The sequence below is a fragment of the Microtus ochrogaster genome, chromosome 2 (assembly GCF_000317375.1).
Source record: "Microtus ochrogaster isolate Prairie Vole_2 chromosome 2, MicOch1.0, whole genome shotgun sequence".
Classification (NCBI taxonomy): Eukaryota; Metazoa; Chordata; class Mammalia; order Rodentia; family Cricetidae; genus Microtus; species Microtus ochrogaster.
In genome coordinates this window covers 12,720,557-12,731,444 of record NC_022010.1, presented here as the reverse complement: position 1 = coordinate 12,731,444, position 10,888 = coordinate 12,720,557, and the positions used below count along the sequence as shown (strand labels likewise).

General features: G+C 47.1%; 1 protein-coding gene across 5 annotated transcripts in view; it reads left to right on the top strand.

Annotated features, from left to right (window-relative positions):
• Positions 1–10,888, top strand: part of Znf664 (zinc finger protein 664) — a 31,598-nt gene that overhangs the window by 587 nt on the left and 20,123 nt on the right. For 2 of the 5 annotated variants that reach the window (XM_026784157.1, XM_005344365.3), the window contains exons 1-2: positions 579–733; positions 1,166–1,300. The gene's annotated coding sequence lies outside the window, so the exon portion shown is untranslated. Of the gene's footprint in view, positions 1–578; positions 765–1,165; positions 1,301–10,888 lie in introns of those variants that run through there. The other 3 variants (XM_026784165.1, XM_026784162.1, XM_026784167.1) reach the window with 3 other exon arrangements.

The following is a 10,888-nucleotide window of genomic DNA, read 5'->3' as shown; positions in this document are numbered from 1 at the left end:
GCTCGGCCTGCTCCTCGCGGGGGCCCGCGGCCCATGGGCAGGGACGGTCGGAGCCGGGTGCGCAGCGGCCCTGCCGCGGGGCACGGAGACTCAAGAGACACCGCCCCGCCGGCGCATCCCGCCCGCTCCCTCAGAGCGCTCGCCGCAGTGCACGCCGGGAGCCGTTGGCCGCCGGGCTGGTCCTCGCACCCGAGGCCGTCCGAGGGGAGGATGCGGCGCCGACGCGGCGGCGGTCAGCTAGAGAGGGGAGGGCCGGGTGGATCGATGCTATCTCCGCAGAGGGGAAAGGGGCACCGCCCCGCTCCCTGCCGCTGCGGCAGGGCAGGGGCAAGGGCGAGGAGGAGGGAAAAAAAAAACGGAGGGATGTTAGTAACACGCAAGCGCACTGCTCAGGTGCGGCCGCACTGCGGTTGCCCTTGGTAACCAGGGCGGGGTGGGGCGGGGGAGAAGCCGAGGGGGAACGCGCGTGCGTGTGCGGGAGGTGGGGGCGGGGACTCGAGCCGAGAGGCACGCACGCGTGCGTGCGACGCCCCGCCTTTCCTCCCCGCCCCTCCCCGGGGCTGGCCGGCCTCGCGCGTGCGCACGCGCTCCCCCCCCCCCCCGGAGGCGTCTTCGGTGTGCGGAGCGCGCGCGCGAGCGGGGCTCGCAGGCGCACCTGTGAGGTGTCCCCCGAGGAGTGGGCCGGTGGGCGCGGAGTCCGCGGCCTAGACGCGCTGCTCCGCCGCACTTGAGAGTGAGTTGGACCGGCCGACGCCGGTGCGTGTGTACGTCTGTCGGCTTTTCAGGACGGGGCGTGGGCCGTCGAGCGGGCCGGGGGCGGAAGGCGGTGGAGTCGGGGGTGAAGAAAAGGAAAACAACCCAGCTCTCAGCCGGGCCTGGGCCGCGGGCATGGCGGGAAGGGAAGGTCAGCGCGGCGCCCGCTGCGGCACAAGCCCGGGGCGGGCCGGGGCGAGGCTGGAGAGGCCCCGCGGGATCCGGACTCCCGGGCCGGGCCCCATTGTTGTCGGGGCCGAGGCGGGCGGGAGCGCGGCAGCCCTGGGAGCTGAGGGCCGCGCCCTGGAGCGGATCCAGGCTGGTCCCGGGAGGGCGGTAATGGCCGCGCGCAAGTCAGGGCGCGGGGTCGCGGAGCGGCCGGCTGCAGGGCGCTGTGTCGTGTCGTTTCCAGCACCGCACGGTCCCGGCCGAGGTCGTCCAGCGTCCCGCCGAGGTGATGAGGACCTCCCCTCGGCCCCAGCAAGCCTGGCTACTGCCGCCGGTCGCCTCCATTGTCTGACCACCGCCTGGGCCCGGCTCTCCGCAGGTAAGCTGGCCGGTGGTGCGCGCAACTCCCCTGCCGCCGCCGAACCCCAGGTGCCCCTCTCCCCCACGGCCTCCGCGTCTCCGGCCAGGTCGCCGCTCTCCGCGGACTCGGCTTCTTTGTGAGACCTTGCTGGTCAGACTCCCCGCGAGTCGATCTCGGGGATGCGCCTGCCCCGCCGGGAGTTTACAGTGTGCCTATTGCGACAAAGGAGTCCCGGGATTGGAAGTCACAGTCCTCCTCGCCGGGGACAGTGTGCGCCCTTTAAACCGTGTATCGTCTTAAAGGGGTGGGACCCTTCTAGAGGGGGAACCTCTGCTTATTCGGTAGGTGTGGAGTTTCCCAGAGCAGGAAAGTAGTGACCTCCTTGTCCCACTTCCAGGTTAAGGTTTCAAAATTGCTTGTAGATGAGTGGAGAAAGATGTTTTCTTGTAAGGGTGAATGTAGTCACAGATGACAAGTCCGTTAGCCAGTCCCCATCGTTTCCTAGTATGCACGTGGTGCATATCCTAGATTTTTTCAAAATTATTTTGTGTGAGGGCTTTCCATCATGTTGAGTACTAACTAGTTGTGCAGTTCAGCTTTTTAGCATATAAGGCTTTAACTCGTTTTTTCAGAGCAGTGGCCTAGTGCTCTAGAGTTTGGGTCTATCATTGCTTGTTCAATCATGTCTCACAGTGATGGCATTTGAAGTTATTTTAAAGAAAAACATAAAAATCAAGAAAAAAAACCCTAGTGGTGTCCTATGGGAAGATGGAATTTTATTGGAGGGAGCCACAGAGCCATGCTAATTGTAGAATGGAAACATTTATGATGGGGGAGTTCCTTGGTTAGAAATGTACATACACTCAGGCAGCTCAGCCCTCCCTGAAGGACTTGCAGACTGTTCTTATCATGCCTCTGCCTGTGCCCTCGAGGAGGACACTGAGAGCTCGGTTTCTGTAAAGGTCTGTCTACTCCACAGACCTCTCTGAAGAAAGTTAGTGTGTAAAGCAGTAAACAGACTAGTTTTGTTAGTCTCGGTAATACATAGCGCCCCCACAACTTGCAATGTCATTTGTACATTTTTTTTCATCAGATGAGTTTAACATAGATTACTTATCACAGTCAACTTTAAAACTTTTAAATTTTTGGTCCTGTTAGAATTTTTATGAAATGCAGTGCTGTGTTTCTAATGAATATTTTACAAGACACATTTTTTTTTCTAATGCTTTTCTCTTCCTTAAAAACATAAAACACATTAATTAGTTGACTGGTTAGAGTGTCTGCAATCTGCTTAGCTAAATTCTTAGTTGGCCATTTAAACTTATTACTTCCTGTTATACATCCTCTGCATGCTTTCAGATTACCTGTTAGTCCCTTTCGGGAAAAGGAACTCCTACTCTGGAGTCTGTAGGTATATCAGAAAGTTTACCAGCTGAGTTAATTAATGGTGAAATGGAAACATTTCAAGATAAAAATCAATTCAGTCAGCTTCTTTTGTAGCTGTGGGGTTTTGTTTTTCATTCAGATATATGTGAGTGCCTGTAGCAATTTGTCCTTGTTCTCTTTAAAGTTTATAAGCTGTAGAGGGACAGGATGAGAGATTAATCTCAGAACTGTGCATATAGACACAGACTAGGCTGTCTGCTAGGAAAGCCAGGCAGCACTTGATATGAGACTGCTTCCAAATGAAGGGATAACATTTTAGATTGAGGCCCCATATGACTCCTCCATCCCCCAAAACAAGACTTAAGCTGGGATTTGAGGGATGAGTAATCCCTGGTGTCAGTGAAGTAGGGAATAATTTTCCAGCAGAGGAACAGTGTAGGAAGGCCTGAAAGGGGGGGAAAGTTGTGCTGATTGTGGGAGCTAAGGCATTCCTATATGGTGGTTAGGAGGACAGTGTAGCCTGAGGGGGGTGAGGTGGGGCCTTTACTCGGTTAGAAATGTGATGTAGAAAGTGGGGTGTGAGGTGGAGAGTTGTAGTGGGAAGACAACACTGGACCTTTCACTGTGCTCTTGGAGGGGTAACCTGTTCCCTAGCCCTCATGGTGAATTTACACTGCTAGCCAAAATAGGTAGCTTGAATTTTTTTTTTTAATAGATGAGATTCAATAAAAGCAAGAACAACTTACCTACTTCAGGGCCTTCTAAGTGCCAGGCACGTTCTCTGTCATTGGGTCTATGTTCCCAAACAAAAGGCACTTTAAAACACACACACATGTTTTCCAGGGGACCTGGATTCAGTTCCTGAAACTCACATGTCAGCTCACAGCTGTACAGTTTCTTCCCTCTTAGGGTACCAGGAATGCACATGGTACATGCAGGCAAAACATCCATACGTACAAGAAAAAAATTAAAGAACTGTTTAAATTTTACCAGTGATACTGTATAGAAAATAATTTTTAAAAGATTAGACTAAACAAGTAGACAAATTGGCAGAAACCCCTGGCAGCTCCTGGGACCATCGATGTGAGTGAAGCTCTGATAAGATCAGGAGGAGCTGAAGACAACCATAGGGAAGTCTGGTGTTTCTATACTGCGGATAGTGTATTGGCTTTGGAAAGAAATAACCCTGGATAGGTGTCTGTAGTGCACTATTGAACAAAGACAAAGGCTTCATTCTATTTTTGTAACATACAAAGCAAAATATAACTGTTTGTTTGGATAAAAACAGAAAAGTATCTAGAAGAGTCCATGGAAACCATGATGGATTCTGCAGGCAAACACCGGAAGCCAGTTTCCCTTCTGTGTGATTTGCATTTCTTGCTATTTATATGAGCATTAACTTGTAGTGAAGAGACTGTAACTTCTGTCATCTAACAGAGAAAAAAAATCACTGTTCAATGTTTAAGGGGTACTGAACCAGCGATATATTATGTTATATTGGTCATATAGATCAAGCATCACAGTACTTGAGTTTTCTGACATGGGAGACATTAAATATACTAAAAAGCTTTATTCACAAAATATGTAGAATGCTCTTAAGGGTTTAATTGTAAAATGATGGTGATATATTCCCTAGATTATGCTGCCACTTAAAATGTATACAAGGAAATACATTAAAAAGCTTATGACTGTTAAGTAAAGGAAAACCAGGACACACAGCTACAGACATAATATAAATATGCAAAAATTTCAGTAATCTTCCACTAAAACCTGCAAATGGAAAAATGTCTATAAGAAATTAGATGAGGGCTGGAGAGATGGCTCAGAGGTTAAGAGCACTGACTGCTCTTCCAGAGGTCCTGAGTTCAATTCCCAGCAACCACATGGTGGCTCACAGCCATCTGTAATGAGATCTGGTGCCCTTTCCTGGCCTGCAAGCACACATACAGACAGAACACTATATAGATAATAAATAAATAAATAAATCTTTTTAAAAAAAGAAAAGAAATTAGATGAAAATCTTAAGAATTGTGGACTTTTGGGTATTATGGTTTTTAGTTACTTAAACATAAATCTCTCCTTTTTATAGTTACTAAAATGTATATTTACAATGGAACATTTAGTTTTACAAATTACATTATATTGGGAACCTGTTAGCTGCATAATAAAAGATTGTGCTCATTCATTCCTTCATTCATTCGTCTTGAAGCAGGGTCTCCCTGTGTAGTCCTGGCTGTCTTAGAATTTATTATGTAGACCAGGCCAGCCTTGAACACAAGGCTTCTGCTTCCCAATTATTGGGATTAAGGCATGCACAATACTGCCCTGTTGTATGTTCTTTTAAAACCATAGATATTTGGAAATTGCAGTGCAAGTGGATGGGACTCATTGAGAAATTATAAGCAGAGTAAGAACAATTTAATGTTTTAGAAAGGTTCCATTAGAGTGGGGGAGGGAGGCTTTGGAAGAAATAGGTGAAGCAAATGATATGTTTAGAGAAGCCTGGTGTAATAGAGGGTACAAGTCTTGGTAGATGAGGCAGATGGTACCTGGGCTTCTGGCTGGGACACATGAAAAAAATCTAAGAGGGTCCCACTTAGCAAGATAGGTGCAATAATGAGACTGGGACTTACATACAGGTCACAGAGTTTCTTCCTGGAGACTTTGGGAGCGTCCTTTGCTCTCTGAAGTGTAGTGCTCAGCTCTGTCATTGAAGTTGTTTCTCTGTGGTAATTTGTTTTTGAAATATGATTATACATTGCAAATTGTTTAAGCCGGGGCATGTCTGTACAGCTTAGCCTGCATTGTTGATGTCAGATGGAATTATTGCAGATGTCCTGACTCTGACTTTGGGTGATATTTGGGCAGTCTGGGATGCTTTGGGCATTAGTGGTCCTGCTTTGAGTTTTCATGACACAGTAGTGTGTCAGAGTGGTTTCTGTAATGCTGATAAACTGATGAAGAAGGAAAAGGACATAGGCAGAGTAGCACTCTGGCCCTGCTTTTTCAGAGGGCTGTGCCAGCTTGGCCTTAGAGCACAGATGGGGTTTGGGAGTTGGTCATTTTCAAGGTGAGCCCTATGTGGAGCATAGTGAAAACATACTGCGCCAGAGATTGGTGAGTGTGTCTCAGGACAAAGCTTCTTTCTCCAAAGATACAAAAATTATCTGGGAGAGGAAGGAGGGTGGCATCATATGAGAGACAGACAGACAGACTGTTGATGTCAAGGTCTTTCTGAGGAGTGCAGCATGAAACTGAGTTTGTGAGTTTGTGTTCCGGCCTCTGAGGATCAGTATGGCTGCACTGTGCCCAGTCTCCAACTTGTGTTTCTGTCTGGCTGTACTTGCTGCTTCATTTACTCCCTCTTCTGGATGTGACCTGAATTTTCCCATAATGGCCATGTCTGAGGTGCTCCCAGTCTCTCCGCAGCTAACCTCATAGATACAGCTTTGCTGCACAGCTGTGGGTTTTCTGGGAGGCATCAGTGGCTTAGCTCAGTGTTGCTCCTCCACTCCTGTGTATGGGTCCATGTGCTGAGTCTACAGAGTAGTCCTTGAGTGTATGAGAATTTGGCTCAGTGTTTGAGGAAAAGTGAGATAAGAATGCTCAGATGTCTCTGGAGTTGAAAGGAAATTTCAGAGGAGTGTGTGTGATGCTTTTAAATGGTCTAGAGATATGACAAAGGGAACAGGGTGAAACAGTATTTCTCAGGTTGATGCTGGTAAGCCCAGGCTTAAGGGAAGGTCACATGTTCTTGTGGAGAGTGGAGGTGTGTATAAAAGAGTGGGGTTTTTTTTGTTGTGTGTGGGGTTTTTTTTTCCTGTCAAGTGATTTTTGATGGGAGAAACAGAGCCTCGTGTATTTCAGGCTGGCCTTGAGCTCACTGAGTAGCTTAGGATGATGTGTGCTGTTTCTGTGTGGTGCTAGCTAAGCATTCTGCCGAGTAAGCTACATACCCAGCCCTAGAAGAATAGAGGTTTTTAAACAAGTAAAATTTACTTTCAAAGGTGTTAGAAAGGGTTCTGGGCTACCTGTATTTAGAATTTGTTTGTTTCTGCACCTGCTTCTCTTTGGAACATGTAGTATTTCTCAGTAATGTTATTCCAAAGCTCACTTATTTTTTTATAGCTCTGCAAGTTCATAAAATAACTGTAACTCATTTCCACATCTAAAATAAGATGCAAAGTAGCATGCTCTGGCCGATGAGAAAGTAGTGCTAGCCAGAGGAGATCTCTGTCCTTGGACTCTTTATCCCCATAAGTTCACAATGAACCAGTGAGAAGTATCAGCAGCCTTTCTTCTGCAGAGCCAATGCTGCTGTTTCCCTGGTTTCCCAAATCATCTTCATATTTGTTCTTTAATGTGGTGCTGATGTGAAACACTCCAGAGTCAGCACTGCTGTCAGGTCTCTGTTAATCTGTGTGGTTATTTACTGTACCTTGTAATAGAACTGGGTGCTAAGCCTCAGCTGGAACCCAAGAGCCTGCACAAAGCTGCGTGAATCAAGTGCACGTTCCCAAGGTGTTTGGCAGTTAGAGGTTGCATGGCACCTGACTATTCACCTGGGCTAAGCTGTGGACGGCTGAGCTGTCTCTGAGCTGGTGTTAGAGTGCCCTCTGAAGGTGCTGAGATGAATTTTTTTCTCTTGTAACAACCAAAATCAGGGCCAGATTGTTGAAACTGGCAAGGATGTGACCTAGAAATCAAAGTGGACTTGAGATGGGGTTACAGAGGCCTGTTAGGCCAGCTGAGGATAGAGGCGTGTCTGCAGCTAGGGAAGAAAGCTAGATGGGGTCAAAGGCATATGTCCTCTAGTAGCCTGTGAGAAAGAACAGAAATGGCCCCTAATTACTAGAGGAAAGTAGGTTTGATGGGTATCAGCAGTACTGGGTGGAAGGCAAGGCAGAAGTCAGCCCAGGTTGAGAAGGGTATCTGGCAACTAGAGAAGGAGGTAGGAGTGGTAAAGTGTGGCTTTTCCTTAATGGTTGTTAAATGCTGAAGAAGAGGAACAAGCCAAGGGGGCATTTGCATGAGGTAGGGTGATGTGAGTGGAGGGTCCAGTTCACTGTGGGGTAATGCAGAAATGACTTGTGGGCCGTGGAAGGTCAGTGCCTGGCTACATTACTGTTTTTACTGTACTAAAAAAAAAAACAAAAACAAAAAAACCAATGGAGTCTGAACAGATCTCAGGGACTCCTATGTTTAGGAGGAAGGATTAAAGGAAATGATGACAGCATTGGGCAAGGCCAGAAAAGAAAGATTTTGAGGATTGGGAGCCGCAGATGTGTAGAATGAGGCCTCAGCAAGAGGAAGACTGACTAACAGTACTCTGCAGAGGCAGTGTGTCAGGCTGGATAGCACTTCCGCTAAAGCCTACATAGCTGGTGTTGGCTGTCAGTCTGGGAGCTAGCTGCCGCAGAGGACAGGTGGGAGCTTGTTTGCACCCGTACATTTTGTCCTATCTGGGGTGATAATTGCTTTTATTTTTATTGCAGTTTTCTATATTTTGTTTGCATATCCAAATGGAGCACACATCTGGAGACTAGAAGACAACTCCATTCTCCCCTTCTACCATATAGGTCCTGGGGATCAGACTCAGGTCATTGGACTTGGCAACAAGTGGCTTTCCCCATTGAGCCATTCTATAGCCCCTGGCCCTATGTTTTTACTGACCAAATGGGAGAGACTGTTCTGTCTCTCTGTTGTAGTTGAGAGAGTTCTTAAGTAAGAAAGAGCAGATGAGACCAAGTTTTGGTGATTTGGGCAAGTGCCAAAAGTTAAGCCATCCTTTCAGTGTACAGGACCATTTGCTGTCACAAGTGATGTTTTCTCCTTTTTGATGGAAATAATTGAGCTTCCCTCCTGGTGTCAGAGGCTCCACCAACAATATAGGATGGTGAAGGGGACAAAGGCTTGGATTATGAGTTAGCTTTGAGTGGCAGCAGGCTGTGAGGTGTATTTTGTACAGGAGCCCAGTAGGTAGAGACCATCTGGCTGTAGACACGTTCCTCAACACTGAACTGGTGTGCAGACCTTTGGAGACCTTTTTAGTTACTTGTTGCAGTACCAAATACAAGAAGCAGGTTAAGTGAAGGGTTTATTTTGGCTGATAGTTTTTAAAAAAGATCCATTCCATTATGGAAGAACTTAGGGCACCTGTTGGCATTTCAAGCCGACAACAAATAGGAAGTATGGCTATACTATACAGCCTCAAAGCCTGTACCTAGTAATCCACGCCTCCAGCCAGATTCCACCTTTCTCCAGTTTTCCAAATCAGGTATAGACTGATTAGGGACACTTTACATTCAAACTCCAGTACAGGCCTTCCCTGTGTGCAGTCAGCCTTCAGCAAACTCATGTCTTATGTTGTCATCATTATTTTCATCTGTTGTATACCCATGCTGCACTCCCACCAAACTCATGGATCTGTGCGTTCCCTTGGTTTTCTATTGTCCATCCTAAAACGTTGATCTTTGAAATGCTCACAGCTTGGAGTCTGTCCTGCCTGGAGGCTGAGATAGCCCTGTCACTCCAGAAACAAATGTCAAGCTTGCTTGTGGAGTAGACTTGGGAGACCCTACTTGTTTCAGTGATCAGAGAGCCTCCTGAGAAAGCTGCATCCTTAGGAGCATGGAAGTAATTCAGTTGCAGAGAATAGAGATTCATTCAGCCCATTTTATAATTTCTTTATTTGTATTTTATGTACGTTGGTGTTTTGTCCACACGTATGTCTGTGTGAAGGTGTCAGATCCCCTGTAACAGGAGTTATGGACAGCTGTGAGCTGCCATGTGGGTACTAGGACTTAAACCATGGTCCTCTAGAAGAACAGCCAGTGCTCTTAACCACTGAGCCATCGCTCCAGCCCCATTCAACCCATTTTAAGAAAGGGGTATTGTGTTGTCAGGATTCTTGGGACTCAGGACACCTTCAGGAACAAGGGTATCCTTTCAAGGACAGTTGACCTTGCTTGTCTTTTCCAAACCCTTTGATTCATTTTCTCTGCTGTTTTCAGTTTCTTGCTGATGGATTCACCTTCCTCCAAACTGGTTTGCTGCTCTGTGTTGGACCCTCTGCAGCACTTGTATACTTGGTAATCTTACAGGTTCTTCTTTTGTATTCTCTCAGGGTTGTTTATATTCTAGAAACATAGAGAAAATCTGATTTTGTTGGTGCTTTTGATACTGTTCCAGACCCTGCCATAGGCTACAGTTAAGGTATGGAATCAGATAATTGTGTTTGCTCTCATGGGCTGAGAGGCACTTATGACTGATGTGCTCAGTCAGGACCCATATCAGAACTATGTGCAACTCCTCCTTTACAGCATGTCCCACAGCCCCCTTCTATCTATAGAGAAGCTGGTGAAAAACTGTCCCTGATGTACTGAAGGTATTTCCTGTTTGCTTTGACAGTGTAGAGCCTGTCCTTGGCACTAACAGTCCCGTTTCTCCTACACATGAACACTACTGACAATGCTGTGGCCACTTCTATCAGCAGTGTGGCTCTCTGCCTGTCATGTGTTTCTCTCCCTAAAGTCTCAGAACAGTTTAGCATCACCCCAAATTCACAACTTACAGGGTGAGTACATGTCTGATCTGAGTGAAAACATGATAGCAAGTTGATGCCGAAGTCCTCTGGTATCTTGTCATACCTCCCAAGAAGGCTTAAAAACAGACATTGAAGTTTCTACCTACGCTGCCGTGGATATGGGTCTATGGTGGGGAATAAGTGCAGCAGTTACAATGACTGTATCCATCAGTGATGAACCAACCCATCAAACTGTGAGCATTATTAAGTGCCCAGGCATTATTAACTTCATCCTGTTAGTACCTTGTAGGTTCTGGGGCCTTCATTGTAATTCCTTTCTTCACCTTCAAGTGAAAGTTGCCCAACAGGGAGGGTAAAGCCAGGCCAGGAGGCCCTCTGTTTGGCGTGTGTTTATCTTCAGTTCTCCTCTGGCCTTCCTGCCAGCCAACTCAACCATCCAGCACCAGTGACCTCCATCTTAGTCAGATGTAGTTCTTTGCAGGAGAATCACTATGATACTGAGGGGAGTAGTACAGACAGCCTTGCTTTTCTTCCCCATGGTTTTTTGAGTATTTACTTTCCTTCTTTGGTTTTTCATGTCTTGGATCCTGTATGCTTACAAAGACCTCCTGGTATAACTGGTCTGTCCTGTCTTGTGAGCTCAATCATAGTACCCAGTTCTTCAAAAAGCGCCT